General features: G+C 38.7%; 1 protein-coding gene and 1 pseudogene across 1 annotated transcript in view; both read right to left on the reverse strand.

Moving 5' to 3' along the window:
- The window catches only part of SLC25A21 (solute carrier family 25 member 21), a 528456-nt gene that overhangs the window by 288975 nt on the left and 219316 nt on the right, over positions 1-20165 (reverse strand). The gene's annotated exons all lie outside the window — the stretch shown is intronic.
- Positions 11645-12678, reverse strand: LOC108638516 (annotated as a pseudogene).

Consider the following 20165-nt stretch of genomic DNA (forward strand, 5'->3'; position numbering starts at 1 on the left):
TTTCTGGTGGAGAACTTCTGCCTTAGAAGGCAATGTGCTCCCCAATCCAATGCAAGCAAGTAAAGGCAGAATTCCTACAACTTACCGGGGAGTGTCATACATCAATTAAGTTCCCCAAGTGAATCAATGATCTCTTCCAGTTGGGAGATTCTATGATTTCCAAAAGGAGAAGTTTTCTTATACTTTTCTACACTAGGAAATTTATTTTACTTCACTGTCCCTATCAGTATTCCAAGGACTGCATTGATCTCCTCATTTTTTGTTATTCTTGGAATGGTTGGTAATTATTTTATGATGAAGACCAAGAAGGATCAAATCTTACTAAAGTCAAATCAAGACTGATCTTATGGTAGATGAGGAGTCAACTTTTTCATAATTGCATAACATAGGTTACTAAAGTGCAAGTACTCCATGATTTACTCCAGGTCGGCTTTGCTTTATCAAGCAGCTACACTGTTTCGTGGAAGTCACTCAGTCAAGTCCGACTCTTCACAAGCCCATGGATTATACAGTCCATGGAATTCTCCAGGCCAGAATACTGGAGTGGGTGGCCTTTCCCATCTTCAGGGGATCTTCCCAACCCAGGGATCAAACCCAGGTCTCTTACATTGCAGGTGGATTCTTTACCAGCTGAGCCACAAGGGAAGCCCTTGTTTTATACTGTTTAGGAAGCTAGTTTAATTTTTAACTAATACACGATGAGAGAGATTTACATATACAATCTTTCTTATTAATAACCTTTTCCCCTCATTTTTAATCATGGAGAGCAACCCATTTTCATCCTGTTGTATTAACCTGATGACACCTTGCACCTAATGAGGTGCTAAGGCTTATCCTATATTACAGTACTGATGCTCAACTTTAAAAACTGATACTTTGGCTAACATAATTGGTTTGTCTTATGTCTTAGACATCTAGAAGTTTATTTCAGAGCATACGGATGGACTATTCTGTGTATCACTCTATTGGAGGGTTGGTACTGCCCTGGCGTTCTCTGCCCTGCTGCAATACTAGAGAGAACAAGATCAGTGACCCCTTGTGACTCTGGTTCTCCTGAAACTGCAGGGAACTGCCGAACAATCCACATTCAGAGCAGCATTACTCCCCTGGCTCCGTATGACGGATACAGTACTAACCTCAGAGCTCTGCCACAGCAGGTCAGGGTGGTTTCTCAAAACATAGAGCCGGACTCATGTCCTGGACCATACGACTTGGCCTTCCAGTGAGCAAGTGTCCTTTGGCTGACTAGGAAACCTCTTCGCAACAAATGTGATTAATTGACTGAGAAAATAAATAGTCATTGACTTTTTATATGAAGTTTGATATGATCACTACTAAATTTATGAGAAAAATAAGAAATTCATTGGAAATTTTTTGCAGGCAGACACCAAGTTTATTGGTGGAGCTACAGTAGAGTCCTCCTTCTCTCTGGGATAGCCAAGGGCACAGCACCAACAGGGGAATGGACAGACAGACCCCAAACGGACACATGGATGGTCAAGTTCACTGGCAAGGGAAAGTTTCCTGTGAAGGACACCCCAAATCCCTTTGAAATTCTAAATTCAACCTCTTTCCTAACCCTGCTCCAGTCACATCACAGAACCATGGTCTTGTGGCCATCTCTGCACTTTTCAGGTAACTTTGCCAAGGAGTGACCAGAGGTAAAGGTTTCTGTCCCCAGAGATCAGTTACAAGGATCGTGTCCTGAAGCCTGTCCACATTTGGGATCTTGGCCCAGCTGTGCGACAAGGACAAGGATGAAAAGATCAAGAGCCTGCCATGAATGCGAGGGAAGGATATGGGGACAAGTAGTAGGAAAAAAACAATAGCCACAGTGGGCGCAGATAGTCTGTCATAGAAATTCAGAGGAAGGGACCTATGTCCAGTTCAAGGAGGGGATTTGGGGAAGATGGTATCAAGGAAGACTTCCTGAAGGAGGTGGCTGAGATGTGAGATATGGTTAGGACTTGGGAAACCATTATGGTGGAGAAGAGCACTCTTTGTATGAAGCTACATGGCAGATGGTGACAGGATTTTCTTTCTCTCTCAGACAGACAGCCTGAGGAGAAAGCCATCTGTTCCAACATCAGAAGGGTGGGGCTCCCAGCAGCCTGCCCAGACACAGGAATGGACAAATGACTATGACCATCCTAGTTAATCCACAAGAAAACCACTGTATATTGGTAACATATTTCTAAGCTCACTGAGTTGACCAGTGGCCTCAACAACAATGATAAATTCCATCTTTCTCTCTTTCTCCCACCCCATTCCATCTCCTATCATTTTCAGGTATAATGAACATTACTTCAGAAGCCAAAACAGAGAACCAAAATTGAGTGCCCTAAAATGAGGTTCATTGGCTGCAGCTGATTATCCCATCGTTGTTCATTTTTGCTATGTGAACCAATTCTAATTTTCAAACTGAAATATCTCATGCTTTGTCATGAACATGCCAAATCATGTTTGTTTCTCCAGATTCCTTTCTCCAGGAGTGCCCTTCCCAGCCAACCTTCTTAGGACAACCAAAATCAAACCAAATAATAAAACATCTCCCTTCTGATCCAGATTGCTATTTTTAGTTTTTAGGGACTACATGTGAGTGTAAGAGGAGGTGGTTATTCATTCTGCCTCTAAAATGTTCCCATAATCATCTCAAAACTACTGGGTAATGAGGACAGTTATCTTTATTTAAAGAAGAAAGTGAAATTTTGAAGTTAAGAATATTGCTACAAAAGGAAGTAGAAATGTGAATTGGTGCCATGTACTCAAGTGATAATATCTCATTTATAGCCTATTCAAAATAAACTTCAACCATATGACCCAGTGAATCCGCTTCTGGGCACAGGCCCCAAAGAACTGAAAGCATGGAGTAGAAGAAATATTTCTATACCCGTGTTCACAGTAGCCGAAAGGTGGAAACAACCCAACTGTTCATCAACAGATGAATGGATGAACAAAATGTAGTATATACATACAACGGAATCTTATTCAGCCTTAAAATGGAGAAGGAAATGGCAACCCACTCCAATATTCTTGTCTGGAGAATCCTGTGGATAGAGGAGCCTGGTGGGCTGCTGTTCATAGGGTCGCACAGAGTCAGACACGACTGAAGTGACTTAGCATGCATGCAGGCATTGGAGAAGGAAATGGCAACACACTCCAGTATTCTTGCCTGGAAAATCCCAGGGACAGAGGAGCCTGGTGGGCTGCCGTCTATGGGGTCGCACAGAGTGGGACGCAACTGAAGTGACTTAGCAGCAGCAGCAGCAGCCTTAAAAAGGAAGGGAATTCTGACACATGCTACAACATGGATAAATTTTGAGGACACTGCACTAAATGAAACAAGCCAGGCACAAAAGGACAAATGATGCATGATTACACTTATGAGCTACCTGCTGCTGCTGGTGCTGCTAAGTCGCTTCAGTCGTGTCTGACTCTGTGCAACCCCATAGATGGCAGCCCACCAGGCTCCTCCGTCCCTGGGATTCTCAAGGCAAGAACACTGGAGTGGGTTGCCATGTCCTTCTCCAATGTATGAAAGTGAAGAGTGAAAGTGAACTCGCTCAGTCATGTCTGACTCCTAGCGACCCCATGCACTGCAGCCTATCAGGCTCCTCCGTCCATGGGATTTTCCAGGCAAGAGTACTGGAGTGGGTTGCCATTGCCTTCTCATGAGCTACCTAGAGTAGTTCAATTCCTAGAGACAGAAAGTAGAATGATGGTTGCCCAGAGCTGGGAGGAGGGGAATGGATGATGAATAATTATTTAACGCACACAGAGTTTCAGTTTTATAAGACAAGAAGAATTTTAGAGATGAATGGTAGTGATTATTGCAAAACAATGTGAATATATTAATACTTAATGTTACTTAACTGTACATGTAAACATGGCTGAGATGAAAAATTTTATGTTATGTATTTTATCATAGTGAAGAACATAACTAAATTTTAAAAGCTGGCAAAAAAAGTTTCACCATTCAAACTCGGAGAGTTTGAACATATGTATGTAAGCAAGCTAGCCATACACTCTCTACTCCTGTGATGTATGTGCACTGAGAGTGATGATACTCAAACTTCTGTGAGTACAAGATAAAGGCATCAGACAAATGATCGAATACCTCAAGAATGTTGGGAATAAACAATACTAGATTCAGAACAAGAAATAAAGAGAATGATGTTATTATTATAAATATATATTTATTTATTATAAATAATTATGAATAACACAATGAAACACATTTGCAAATGCCAATTTACTCCTGTGTTTCACATTGTATTAATATAGTAAAAGTTTATTATTAAAGTACAGTGTTAAAATCTTTGGCAACTCTCAAACTATAGTGCATTCAAGAATTAAGTCCTCTCCCTTCTAAATTCTGTATTTACTAAAGCCATCAAATAAGTATTAGTCACTTAGTCATGTCCGACTCTTTGCAACCCCATGGACTGTAACCCACCAGGATCCTCTGTCCATGGAATTCTCTAGGCAAGAATACTGTATTTGGTAGCCATTCCCTCCTCCAGGGGATCTTCCAGACCCAGGGATTGAACCCGGGTATCCTGCATTGCAGGCAGATTTTTTTACTGTCCAAGCCACCAGGGAAGCCCTTTACTAGCCATCAGCCCTTAACAAAGCAAAAGAAAGAAGCATGTGTGGTTACTTTAAATGTAATTCATTGAATTTAACTATGTATACCATAAATAAACTCATATTTTATCAGTTATTAATGCCAATAAATATATAGGGAAGGGAAGTCATTCAGTTGTGTCCGACCCTCAGCGACCCCATGGACCGCAGCCCACCAGGCTCCTCCATCCATGGGATTCTCCAGGCAAGAGTACTGGAATGGGCTGCCATTGCCTTCTCCAAAATATATAGGGTCATAGGTAAATAACAGCAATGGTAATTCTAACAAAATCTAAGTGTGTACATTTTAAAATCTTTCTATAACATTAACATGTGCCTCCTTAAATTATACACGCATCTGCCTGTCTGATACAATCAACATTAAGAAAAAGACCTTCTAAATACCGAGTAAGTGAAATTTTTCTTCCATAAATCATGACTTCAAATGTATTGTCACAATTCTCAGAAGTCCAATTAATTAAAATCCAAGTAACAGTTGGTTTTGCTCAACAACTGCCCGGCCTAGCAGTCCTATGAAAGATGGCCACCCCTATAATTTTACTAATACCTCGAGGCTGTCAGTGTGTCATGGCCCAAGCATGAAATCTAACTTGACAGATAATGGAAATGAGCTATTAACACAAACCAACCTATGCTCAGACTATGTTTTAGTATTTTATATGTGTTTATTTGGCATAACATTACAACTTTTCTCCAGACTGTCTTGGAGCAAACCCATTCTGGAAACTATTTCTCTTTTGTAAAAAATCTGTTAATAGTGAGAAGTTTCTTAATTCTATATCCTCCAACCCTCCTCACTCCACCCCACATGCTCAGCAAAAGTTTCTAAAAGTTATTTAGCTCTCTAATCTTTAGGCTGTTTCAACTCTGGCTTTTCAAACAGCCCATAAGTGATAATGAAATGCATAAAGGAACGAGAAAGAGAATCCAATTACATCTATCTGCATAGCTCAGCTGCACACCAAGTAACAATAAACAGGCATTCTTAAGTCACAGCATTTCATTGGAAATGGGGCAGAACTTGTGTATTTTAACAACTTTTTACAACTAGCAACCACTATAGCATTTATTTTACTTTCTCAAAGTAAACCAGAGAAGGTTCATAATTTAAACTAAAGGGTCTTTCAGCCTTGAAGACAAAAAGCACTTCTGCTTAGCACCTGAGTAATAATGTGAGATGTGTACAGGTGAATTAAGAAGACTAGACTCAAAGATAGTTTGTCTTTGGTCAGTCTGAAGCACATGACTCCTTTCCAGCCCTGCGATCATTTATTATCCAGCAAAGAAAAGCTGGGTTTTTGCTCCATAAACACAGTGGTGGTCCTCAGCTTATGATGATTTACCATGTCTGCTCTGAAATGCATGACACAGACTGTTCCAGAAAGGCCTCTCTCATATACAGACACACACATCTGATGGTATTTCAGGTCTGATTTACTTTTGTGCCACTAAAGCCAGAGTCCTGGTCACCTGCATACATTTTCCCTGTCAAATGTGACACTCAAAACACATTTTAGGGTGTACTTTATTTTAAGCGATATATATGTGAACATACATAGCAAAAGCATCTCAGGTTTTATTGGGTTAGTAACCTGAGATTCATTTTTCCTTTTAGAAGGGACTATTTTTAGGACTTAGAAGTACTGCATCCAAAACACATTTTAGGCATTACTCCATTTTAAATGATGTCTATGTGGAAATAAATAGCAAATGCTTCTCAGGGAATGCTGGATTAGTAACTAGATATTTATTTCTCCTCTAAGAAGGGACCATCATTACTCTAAAGTATGAATATTCTATAAGAGCACAGAAAAATATATAGTATTAATAAGAAGGAGCTTTAACTCTGATGGAAGTTTGGACACATCAATTTAGAAATGCCGTTCCTAAGTGTGCAATTATGACTTTAAAACTACATCATACATACGTTCAACTATATACACAGTTATAAGCACTGCCTTATGTATGACATATGTAGGTGTGTATAATACCTAAGTCATAGGCTCCAGTTTGTTAAAATTGCCACCCTAATTAGTTAGTATAATAATGCAAGTCAGAAAACAATAATTTTTTTAAGTTAGCTATAGACATATAGATTTATATACTTTCCTAAGATATTTACAGAAGCAAGAGTTCTGACGCTAAATTAGAATATGAATGGATTCAGTAAAGCTTTTCATCCTCAGCAGCAGTGAGCTACAAACCCAACACAGAGGCTAGCATAAATGACAAGTCTGCACTTAAAGAAAACTGTTCCATAGTGAAAAACAGAAAAGAGGCAGGAGAAAAACCTAGTAAGCAATAATTTAATGAAAACCTCCTTGAAGATAATGGTAGTAACTAGACACCTAGAAGTATATAATAAAACAACAAACATTGAGAAGCAGAAAATTTACTCTCTGGTACCAAATAATGATGAAAAGTTTGTCTTTCTAATGCTCTGGGTCTACAGCTGTGCAGCCAAATATGAGAGCCACTAGGCCTAAGCAGCAACTGAGCGTGTGAGATACAGCTAGTCTGAGCTGAGACGTGCTGTGAGTGTAGAATATACATAGGTTTCAAAGATTCAGTATTAAAAACACAATGTAAAATCTCAGTAATGTTTTTAATGGATTCCATGTTGATAGGTTAATGTTTTGAATTAATTATATTAAATAATATAACCAATCTCATAAGTTTCTTTCAACTTTTTAAAAATGTGGCTACTCAGGACTTCCCTGCTGGTCCAGCGGTTACAGATTCACCTTCCAGTGCAGGGGACAGAGGTTCGGTCTCTGGTTGGAGAGCTAAGATCCCACACGTTGCAGGGCAAAACAGACCCAGTGCGGCCAGAATAAAAGTAAACAAATAAATTTCTTTTTAGAATGTGGCTACTCAAAAATTTGAACTTACATATGTGGTTTGCAACAACTATCTACAGGATAAAGTTACAAAATGTGAATATTGGCTGAGAAATTACAAATCACCTAGTTCAAATGCCCATATTTTACAAACAAGAAAACCAAGGCTTAGATAGAGGGATGGGTTCTGGTTAAGTCCAAATCTAACTCTAGATTCTTTCATAGGCCAGTATTCTCTTCATGAGAGTATCATGAAGGAGAGATAACGACTTGTCTCTCAATCAAAAGTGCTTTCACACAGGTTCGAAACCCTTTTCTCATTGTTTGAGCTATGATATAAGAACTTTAAATTATACTTACGCCAAGACATGCCTTTTACGTATCATTATTAGTATGCATTTCACTGAAGATTTTTAATTCATGTCATAAACTAACATAAATTAATTAGAAGTTTGTAAGCCAAACCAATTAAAAATATGCTTTAAACTTGTCTTTAAAGCACAATAAAAGTTATGCCAGGGGATTCCCAGATGACTCAGAGGTAAAAAATCTACCTGCCAATGCAGGAGACACAGGAAACATAAGAGACACAGGTTCGATCCCTGGGTCAGGAAGATCCCCTGGAGGAGGGCATGGCAACCCACTCCAGTATCCTTGTCTGGAGAATTCCATGGACAGAGGAGGCTGGCGGGCTACAGTCCATGGGGCTGCAAGGAGTCAGACATGACTGAAGTGACTGAACATGCACACACGTACCCTCGCCCCCCTCTACCATCCCTCTAGGCCACACACCCACACAAAGGGCCTTCTCTTTTCCACAGTCACTCCCATATTTAGGAGATAATTTTTTTATCTTAATAAAACAATTTGTATTTTTATTACCATGATATAAAGTTTAAGTTTATACACTAATATCTATTTCTAGATTCCAATGTCCTGAGAGTCTGAAGTTGAGTTGAAATGGTAAATGGAAAACAGGATAGACTAGAAATCTCCATTTTCCCCTCCCCTTCCAATTCTGAGCCTACAGATATTACCCTTAAGCAGTGTTTGAGGCATTTTCAAAATGGGCAATAAATAGCACTAGTTTAAAAAAAAAATTGGAGGGAAGGTTCTATATCCAATATGTAGAAGGAAAGTCTGGGCTAAATACAGTTAACAGTTTTCTTTTCTGACATAGCAGAGGTTTTACTATGCTAAAGTATAATCTGACTCTCCAAGAGAGGGATATAGTATACAGAGTTCTCCAAATGTGTTTAAACCATTTAAATCCTATTCTCAGAGAGCATCTTGGGAGACTAGCATCCCAAGAATGCATTTGAGAAAATCCTGGACCATGGAATTTGCTGCAAGATACTTTACAAAATCACTTATCACCCTTAACTTTGTATTATTGCTGAATAACTACCGTTTATTTTATCAATTCATTTATCCAATAAACTTTTATTACCTTGTTATGGATTGAATTACATCCCCCTCCAAATTCATATATTGAAGCCTAATCCCCAATGCAATCATATTTGGAGACAAGGACATTAAGAAGTTGTTGCTGTTGTTCAGTCACTCAGTCGTGTCTGACTCTTTTATGACCCTGTGGACTATAGACCACCAGGCTCCTCTGACCATGGGATTTCCCAGGCAAGAATACAGGAGTGGGTTACCATTTCCTTCTCCAGAGGATCTTCCCGACCCGGGGACTGAACCCGCATCTCCTGCATTGCAGGAAGATTCTTTAAGGTTAAATGAATTCATAAAGAGGGCTCCTCATCTGATGGGATTAATGTCCTTATAAAAAGGAGAAGAGATACCAGAGATCCCTTTCTCTTTCCAAAGGCCATGTGAGGACACAGCCAGGGCACAGCTGTCTACAAGCTGGGAAGTGATGTCCCACCAGAAACCCACTCAGCTGCACCTTGTTGATGAACTTCTGGTCTCTAGAACTGTAGGAAATAAATTTCTCTTGTTCAAGTCACCCAGTCTGTGGTTATTTTATTACTGCCACCTTAGCAGACTAATCATAGCTCCTACCATGTTTTAGAAAGTACACATGGTGAATAAATAGGCATAGTCCCTGGCCACTGGAAGTCTGTATTCTAGTTAAGGGCAGTGTGGGAAACACTGAGGATCTTTCTGGTGTTAGACTAGTCAATTACTTGACTTGGCATCAGCAAAAACTTACTCCACAGCCCAACCTCGAACTTACATTCTCATTTCAAGGGATAATCAAATGATTTGTTTTATAAATTCTTACTTGAAGAAATGGGCTAACTGGACCTCTTATTCCCTCTCATTTTCTGGAAAAACCTGGAATCCCAAGAATCAAACCTAAGTCCCTGCACCCTTGTCTTGGAGTACGGAAGGCTATTTCAACCAGGCAGCCAGGAATATACAATCCATGCTCCCCACCCCACCCTTCAACAGCTCTCCAAGAGACCAAACACCAGGCTCCATATCCTAACACCAAGATTTCCTCCACCATGGGTGCTGAAATCACATTGTTGATATACTCTGCCTCGACTCTACAAAATAAAAAAAGGAGGCAATCTGAAGCCAACCACATCTACCCAACCCTACAAATGCAGCCTTCTCTGTTTCAGGGGCAAAGTTTTGGTAACCAAGTCACACACTATGAACTATGTCTTTCTTTAAAATTACACAAAGAGAGAAATAATTTGACTTCTCTCTTGTCATCACAAAACAAAGAAACAAAGCAAAGAAACTCCTAGTAGTTACCAAGACAAATAGCCTGTTTTTGAGGAATCAATAATGGTGTTCCAAAACATGGTGTAAAACAACACAGTAACTTAAAATAGTGATAACATTAAAAAATATATAACTTGGGAAATTTGGGGACTACTGATTAGTTACACTATTTCCACCACTTTTTCCACTGCACTGCTCTGAATCCTTGCAACTGTCTGCATCTCAAATGCCAAGCTCCTTACTAACCAATGCACAGACCTTGTCAATTCCTCTAGTTATCAGACTGGAGCAAATAAAAGAAATAGGACTTTCCTTTATCTACAGACCTATCCATCAGACAGAGTTAATTATTTTGTCTAAATATTTGTGCAGGAAGTAGATTTTTTTGCAAAGAATTGTTTTTCAAAAATATAAACAAACAATTAAAATGTACTGTTGTTCAGTTGCTAAGTCGTGTCTGACTGTTTGCAATCCATGGACTGCAACAGTAAATGTATTCAGTTCAGTTCAGTTCAGTCACTCAGTCGTGTCCGACTCTTTGCAACCCCATGAATCGCAGCACGCCAGGCCTCCCTGTCTATCACCAACTTGCAGAGTTCACTCAGATTCACGTCCATCGAGTCAGTGATGCCATCTAGCCATCTCATCCTCGGTCGTCCCCTTCTCCTCCTGCCCCCAATCCCTCCCCAGCATCAGAGTCTTTTCCAATGAGTCAACTCTTCGCATGAGGTGGCCAAAGTACTGGAGCTTCAGCTTTAGCATCATTACCTCCAAAGAAATCCCAGGGCAGATCTCCTTCAGACTGAATTGGTTGGATCTCCTTGCAGTTCAAGGGACTCTCAAGAGTCTTCTCCAACACCACAGTTCAAAAGCATCAATTCTTCGGCACTCAGCCTTCTTCACAGTCCAACTCTCACATCCATACTTGACCACAGGAAAAACCATAGCCTTGACTAGACGGACCTTAGTCAGCAAAGTAATGTCTCTGCTTTTGAATATACTGTCTAGGTTGGTCATAACTTTTCTTCCAAGGAGTGTCTTTTAATTTCATGGCTGCAATAATCATCTGCAGTGATTTTGGAGCCCAAAAAAATAAAGTCTGACACTGTTTCCCCATCTATTTCCCATGAAGTGATGGGACTGGATGCCATGATCTTCGTTTTCTGAATGTTGAGCTTTAAACCAACTTTTTCACTCTCCTCTTTCACTTTCATCTAGAGGATTTTCAGTTCCTGTTCACTTTCTGCCATAAGGGTGGTGTCATCTGCATATCTGAGGTTATTGATATTTCTTCCGGCAATCTTGATTCCAGCTTATGTTTCTTCCAGTCCAGCATTTCTCATGATGTACTCTGCATATAAGTTAAATAAGCAGGGTGTTAGGTTGGTCCAAAAGTAATTCCAGTATCAAACTGTGAATCTTAAGTTATTATAAATAGACTAAAACCATCTTTATTAATCAAAATAGGAACCATTAAAATCAACACATTTTTGCCAACAAGAAATAAGTTGCTTTATTCCTGTAGCATAAAAACCCATGCTTTAGGATTCAACGAACTCTTGGAACGTTTTTCCTTCTGGTTGTGAAAGCATTTTCCACATACTGCTGGTTGTGGAAGGACTTTCCGTGCAAAAAGTTGTCGAGATGCTTGAAGAAGTGGTGGACGGTTGGCGAAAGCTCAGGTGAATATGACAGATGAGGCAAGACTTTGTAGCCCAGTTGGTTCAACTTTTGCAGTGTTGGTTGTGCAACACGCAGTCTGACGTTGTCCTGGGGAAGAACTGGGCCCTTTCTGTTGACCAATGCTAGCTGCAGCCATCGCAGTTTTTGGTGCATCTCATCGATTTGCTGATCATACTTCTCAGAGGTAATGGTTTTGCCAGGATTCAGAAAGCTGTAGTGGATCAGACACCACCAAAGAGTGACCATGCCCTTTTTTTGGTGCAAGTTTGGCTTTGGGAAGTGTTTTGGAGCTTCTTCTTGGTCCAACCACTGAGTTGGTCATCACTGGTTGTCATATAAAATCTACTTTCTTGTTCATGATACAATCCGATCAAGAAATGGTTTGTTGTTGCTGCACAGAATAAGAGAAGATGACAATTCAAAGTGACGAGTCTTTTGATTTGTGGTCAGCTCATGAGGCACCCACTTATCGAGCTTTTTCACCTTTTCAGTTTGCTTCAAATGCTGAACAACCATAGAGTGGTTGACGGTGAGTTCTTCTCGTGTAGTCGTAAGAGGATCAGCTACGATGATGGCTCTCAAATTGGTCATTATCAGCTTCTGATGGCCAGCCACTCTGCTCCTCATCTTCAAGGCTCTCTTCTTTGCAAAACTTCTTGAACCGCTGCTGCACTGTATATTTGTTAGCAGTTCCTGGGCCAAATGTGTTGTTGATGTTGTGAGCTGTCTCCACTGCTTTACAACCCATTTTGAACTCGGATAAGAAAATTGTTTGAATTTGCTTTTTGTCTAACATCATTTCCATAGTCCAAAATAAATATGATAAACAGTAAGTAGTAAGTCATTAGCAAAAAAACAATAAAACAAGAAATGCATATTAAAATATGATGTATAACATAACCACATTTATTAAGAATGTATTCCAATATTAAACAGCAAATTTCAAGATGCAAAAACTGCAATTGTACTTACACCAACCTAATAGTAAAATTCAAACAAGTCAATTGGTATTAGCTTAGATCTGACTATCCTTCTTGAAAAAGTCACTTATCCTCTCTGAGCCTGCTCCCTCAAACTCAAAATGAAAGGAAAAGTTTATTTGATCTCTAAAATATTCCCAAATGCCATTACTGAATAAAAAATGATTTCTTGAAAAAATTAACTGTAAGAGCTATCTTTAGGACTCCATTCCTTTTATATTTTGCAGTGCTAAATTTTAGCCAACTCATGATTCTCTAAGAAAATAGGCTAGCTCTACTTAACTTTTGGCCATTGCAAAACTATCCAATTGAGCTGGTTTTTATTTAAATAGCAAGAAAAAGCAAAACAATGCTAACTGTATGCTTATATACTTTCTGTCTAGGCATAAAGACAAGGCTAATCACTTGGGAGGAATGAGTATGAGATTTGTGCAAGCTAATTATGTGTGTGCTTGTATAATAAAGGGCTAATATATTTTTGTATATTATTGTACATACTCACATTGTTTTAAAATACTCTGCCTTGTGATTGCATAAGAATTGGCAATTTGGTATCAATGCAGACCAAGTAAAATTATTCCATTCTGGACACATTAACTGCTCTTAACCCCTGTTCTGTCCAGTGTTCTGTACTGGACATGGCCAGGACTCAGAGAAGTAGGGCTATGGGGCCTGGCCCTTCTGTTTGGGCATTTACTATCTGCACGAACCAAGGCTGTGGATGTAAGACTCATAACCATTTGGTTGCGTCTCCAGAGTTCTGCCACGGGTGCAGATCACAGTGAGGAAAACTCAGCTTTTCAGATAAGTGGTAGGTGTTAGGAAATCTCATCCAATTCAGCGGTTCTTTATCAGTGAAGCAGATAAATCTGGAGTGGTTATAATTATAGTGGAAGCACAAACATATCCAGTTATTATAAGACTGTATCTCACTGAAACAGACATTGGTCCATGCTACAGAATTGTCTGTCTCTGACATGGAACCAGGGTCAATTTTGTGGTAAAGTACAGTTGACAACCATGAGTTCACAAAATGACAAGAAAAGGAACACTGGACAAAGCTTATTTAATTATGACTCTGTGTCTTTTGAACTGCCCATGAGGATACTTTACACTCTTTGAAACTAATTATCTTTTCAGATTCTCTTGCCACTAGAAATATAATATTTCTGGATTTACTACCTTCTAACTATTGTCAGGATTTGGACAATAGGTAAACGTAAGCAAAAGCTAACCTCGAATATTGTCCACATGGTTCTTAAATGACCAGACTTCACAAACCAGTAACTTAAAAAAAAAAAATTTAAGGAATAACTGAGTTGCCAAGTTTTCGCTTTACCAAGTAAGAAAAAATTTTAGATTACCATCACCAACTCTTACCATTATTTCACAAAACAGAAAGGACATTTTAATAGCACAAAAGTAGAAAGGGCAGAATCTTAAAAGTGACAGTTCCTTAAACTGATTAAAATTAATTATGAAGATGTATTCTTTACTTTTCTTATTTCACACAAACCAATAAAGACTCCATTATGGATTGGCATGCTTTTAGGAAAAAATTATTTGGGAATCGCTGATTTATACTGTAAAGCCTTTCCTTATTTCTACTCTACCAGGGTATTTTCTTTCTCCATTTCCCTTAAGAATGTGCTCATATTAGTTCTATTATATTAGAAGAAGTAATCATACCATAGTATATGGTAATAGTTGTTGCATTGTAATATATAGTTGTTCATTTCTGTGTGTCCCACTAGACAAGGTGAAGAATCATTTTATTCATCATCTGACTTCAATGCCTAAGAGAACAGAATCTGGATGTCTTTTTATAAATGAACAAATGATTGAGTGAATGAAAAAGAGAACAAACCAGTAAAGGAATAAACAAATGAATGGGCGAAAGTGAGGCAAACCAAAGACACTTTCTCAATTTCATGGGTTAGCCTGTTTTTCCCTACTAGGGAAATAAATGGCTGAGAGATCCTGGTATTTCCTACATCACTAAGAGAGCAATCTTGATCTGCCATTGTGGATGTACAGCACAGTTTCACTCAAATACACTGAATCAATTCAGAGATTTGATTACAATCTTTGGGGTTTTCCAGAGATTTCACCAGTTAAGAATTTGTATTCTGGAACCCCACAGAATGATTCACTGATTACATACACCTTAAGCAGAGGAATCCTGCAAAGGTTTGTTTTGCTCATGCTTCAGATAGTCTTGCTTCAGGTACAATGAATGCAGGGTTAACTTGAACCAAAAAAAAAAGAATCACAGTAGAATGAACAATTATGTTCTTCTTTTCAGTTCCTGGCAGTACAGCTATTGAAGCAGGAAACAATATATCAATTCTGGGGGGGGGGAGGGTGTCTATTATTTTATGTTTTTAAAGATGCCTATATTTATATGTGTCCATGACTATTATTATCTCTGTGGATAAATTTCTTAACAGGTGGAATTATTTTCTCAGTTTTACTACTATATGTCACATACCACTGTTCCCTAAATAAATAGTGAAATTTTTATGTGGTGGTTTAGTCACTAAGTCGTGTCTGACACTTGCAACCCCAAGGACTGTAGCCTGTCAAGCTCCTCTGTCCATGGGATTCTCCAGTGTTCTCCAAGAACACTGGAGTGGGTTGCCATTTCCTTCTCCAGGGGATCTTCTCAACCCAGGGATCGAACCCAGGTCTCCTCCATTGCAGGCAGATTCTTTACCAACTGAGCCACAAGGGAAGACCCAGTAACAAGTGACATCAGGATTAAAAGCAACTCATAAACCAACAAAGTCTAGATCTCATAAAGTCTCACCAATTTCCAGATATTTAGAGTTCATACAGACAATTCTTGGGAAGTCTACGCTTTTTCTGTGTTTTACACAATAAAGCGTAAAAACAAAACAAAAACAGCGATGCCTTAACATCATAACAATAAATCCTAAAAAGACAAATGCCCAAAGCATGATACAAACAAACCCCATTTTTATCCAGTATACAGGACTTGGGTCTTGGGAAAAAAGACTACACCTTCTAGAGTTTGGGCTTAGTCTACAAGTTGTCATGTTTCAGGTATGAAGAATGGGATATTCAAGAAGACTTCTCTCAAATGGCTGGGTATTTACAGAACATTTAGATCTGGTTACTCATCTATCATCAAGCTGTGGCCACCCAGTCTTCACTGAACCCTTCAGCAGTGTTTTGGAATTTGATTTTTATCATTTTGCTATTCTATCTCCACTTCTACTTATTTACTTTTGAAGTATCAATTGCCTGCATTATGGTCCATGTCTAAACACTGCTTTTGGTTATCAGGGGTTGAATGTCAGAAAATATTTGGTTAATGATAACATGACATACTACATGTAAGCTATTGCTAATCAGCAATGTGCTTGAACTTTTAAGAGGTTTCTTAATCATCAGCTCTTGAATTTAATATAAATACAGTGGGATACTTTTGGGCTACTTTGTGTAAATGGAAAGCTGGGCTAAATAACAAAGATTGCATTAATATTTCTATTTTGTAACATGAAAACAGCATAAACGGTGTACAAAATCAAGTTGGAAATCTTAAAGTATATATAAAGTTAGGGATATGGAACACCAAGGAAAAATCAAGACGGAACAAAATAGGATATAAAAGTTTATAAGTGGTTAGCTCCAAACTGAAAAATATAAATCCATGCCTGCTAAATATAATATTCAATAGATGGCAAAACAAACAGAGGTGAACACTTTTGAATAATTTTCTTTATTTGTTTTGCAAGCAAACGGCTAGAAGTGTCCTTTACTGCCTGAGTAGAGGACACCTCTCTATTGGCACCAAGTTTTTTGGCATAAAATTTTTCTCATCATAACACCACATATTTCAAATATTGTGATTTGTATTAACTGGGAAAAGGGTATACATATCACTTTTGAAATTGACACAATAAGAAAGAAACATTCAAAAATGTTTATTTACTGTTTATGTATTTTAGCCACTCTCCTGCTTAAGAAATAAAACCTACTAGATATTTAACTGTATCCTACAACCAGGCACTGTGAAGAGAGAAAATAAATTATGACTTGCCTGATTTTCCAACTGTCTACTGGACATCTTCACATGAGATAATCTGTGTGTCAAATAACATTTCAACTTCATTCAGCATCCACATTTTGTTAGAAATTGGGGATTCAAAGATATGTTTACTATGATTCTGTAGATCCAGATTATCATACTGGTGTCCAGAAATGAACTTGGCATTTTACCGCTTCTAAACCTGCCCCCATCTTTACTAACTTTCCTAGTCCTCAGGTGAAATCTGAAAGTTGATCTTGATGCATCAGTCCCCTAAACATGTCTCTGACCCTCTGATGTGACCTCTGCCTCATATTTCCACTCCACTGCCCCCCTCTTTCTCTCCATGTTCTTTCACAAAAATTCTTTCCCATTCATCAAACTAGTGTCCTCACTTTTCTTCTCTTTATCTTCCACCCCATTCTGGAGGCTCAGCAATAAAGAAGCTGCCTGCCAATGTATTAGATGCAGGAGACGTGGGTTCGATCCCTCGGTCAGGAAGATCCCCTGGGGAAAGAAATGGCAACCCAATCCAGTATTCTTGCCTGGGAAATCCCATGGACAAAGGAGCCTGGTGGGCTACAGTCCATGGCATCGGAAAGAGTAGGTCAAGACTTAGTGACTAAAACATAGCCACCACCATTCTGGAGAGTGCTTTTCTAAGCACAGTGCTAATCAAGTTTGTTTCTGCTAAAGACTTCGAATTCCTCCCCACTGACTAAGGAATAAGGCCTGAACCCTTTAGTTGGCCTCTCAAGGTCCTTGGTGATCTGGTCCCATCTTCTGTTCCCATCATTCTTTGGTTTCTTCACTTTTCCTTTCCTTCCTTTCCTCTGCACCTTTCTTCATTTTCCTTGTGTCTGTTGCGGCTTTCCTGTTCTCGGGGGGTGCAAATTCTAGGCAACATTTAAAGTCCACCTCAAATACTGCCATTTCTAGGAAGTTTTTCCAGAGCTCTCCAGAAAGAACTAATGGTCATTCCTGCATCTTCACCTCCAAGTGCTGCCAGCAACAATCTAAGGACGTGTATCACATCCTGCCTTATATTTGGAGCATTTTCACACCTGTTGTATTTACTCTACTGCTTTTTAAACCACTGGAAGTCCCTTGTCTGATGCATTTTTGCCTCCTCCTAAAAACCTGGCACAGGATAGGCATGGCTCCTTGGAAGAAAAGTTATGACTTTTCTGGTTATGACCAGAAATATTTACTGAATAAAGTGAATAAATGAAAGAATGAACAAATGAGCCAACAAACTAAAAGTGACTAAAGATGGTCGTGGTAAAATTAACTTGAAAGGTGCAACCGTCACAAAAAAAAAGAATGTACAGCATTGCTCAAGAGGTTATAATAACTAGTATAATGGCTGACATCATGAAAGAAATAATTTATGCTAAGTACTTGGAAAATTTTCCCAAAGGGATTACTTTTGTATAGTGATAATTTCCTACTTGGTGGTGAAAGGAAATTATCACTTGGATAGATACTAAAAGTTTTTCCTATTTTTTATTCTAATTCTGTTTTCATCCATATGGGAAAGGGCACCATGGGGACAAGTCTATGCTGTCATTCAAATGGCCTGGTTGACTTGTTGGTCTCGTGATTTTATCTACAGGCACTCTCAGTAGCAACTCACTATTTATCATAGGAATTTTAACTGTGGACACATTAGAGATGACAAACAGATTAAAGATGTATGATAAATGTGTTAAAAATCTTCTCTGCCTAATTTTTCATATTTACTCAGCAAAAATTTCACCTTTGGTAATGAATACTTAGGCTTAAGATATTTTTTAAAAAGAGAGTAATTCATCTTGTGGAATGATATCTGTGAAACAACTTAAGAACTATTGCCTGTGAGGGGGTGGGACATAGAAAACAGTTTCCACAAAAAAAAAGGTGGGGGGAACTGTTCAAATCCCAGCCTGGTCCTACCCTTTGGTACTAGTCAATAAACTCGGTACCAGATATAAACAAAACATTCCATTCAACATTATGTCAACCTTCAGCAAAAAGATCATCCATCACTGTACATTAATGTTCTGAGCACCTGTAAAATCCGATGTGCATTCTTTCAGGCCATTTTTTTTCAACTGTGTGTCTGTCAGAGATACCCCCCACCATATACATATTATTTATGTTGGGAGTAGCTTTCTAAATGTCACCCAAATGAATTAGTATCATGCTGAGCCTCGGAGTTAAGAGAGTCGCCATGTGCATTTATGTGTTTTCTCTCCCCGAATACTGACACATTTATATCCCTGCCCCGTCTGCTCTGGCTTTGGCAGGGATGCATAGTACAAGCAGTTTATTTTACTATGACATGGTGACAAAATAGAACTTTATTTATGTGAAGCTGGTTAAAAATGCCCTGGCCAAAAAAATATGACACCAGTTAAGGAAATCTAATAAAACCTCTTGTAGAAATGGTGTAAAGGATAGAGTTTTATTTGGAACTTAATGAGGTTAGCAATGCATACTGTACCTTACTGTGTCTACCAAATAACATTAGGCTAATGTTGCCAAAAATTTTTTTAAGCAGTCCAATCTCTGTTAATTTAGCCAGCCACTTTTAGTTCCCTAGCATCACCTCATTCATTCATTCTTTCAACAAAGAAAATATTTATCACATACCTATTTTATGTGGCTGGAGAGGAATTATGTTAGTTTTTAAGTATATGGAAACTCAAACCATTTTTATCAATATTTACGTGTTCTCTAAGGGTCTCAGCTGAAGTAAGTCACTAATCATAGGGATATCCACTGAAGCTGAAAGCAAAAAAGCCCTGACACTTATAAAATTTTTGTGCTAAATGCCCATCATCTAACAACTATTTTTCGAGTGGCCAAAAATAGACACCTTTATTTATAGATCATGTCACATGGTTTAGTCATGGATATAGCAACACGTACAAATAATGCAAAAAAAAATTATTAGGTACCCCTAAGTTCATGACTCTGTATGCAAACAAATAGAAATGAAATAAAAGTTTTTCATCCAAATTTCTGTTGTTTTTGAAAGGCACTACACTGAAAGGCTGGATGCATAGTCAAATGATGCTATCAACTGCTTAAAGCATTTCTGGCTCTTGTCTTGGATTTGGCCATCAGACACCCTTTTCAGTCACTAGAGAAAGTCCATCCTATTATTTTAGAAACAGGGACACTCTTCTATGTGTGTCTTCCCCCTCCCTCTTTTCTCCTCTTATTTCTTGCTTCCTCCTCAGTCCCAGGCCTGCTGCTGATGCTGGCAGAGAT

Source organism: Capra hircus, chromosome 21 (genome assembly GCF_001704415.2).
Source record: "Capra hircus breed San Clemente chromosome 21, ASM170441v1, whole genome shotgun sequence".
Classification (NCBI taxonomy): domain Eukaryota; kingdom Metazoa; phylum Chordata; class Mammalia; order Artiodactyla; family Bovidae; genus Capra; species Capra hircus.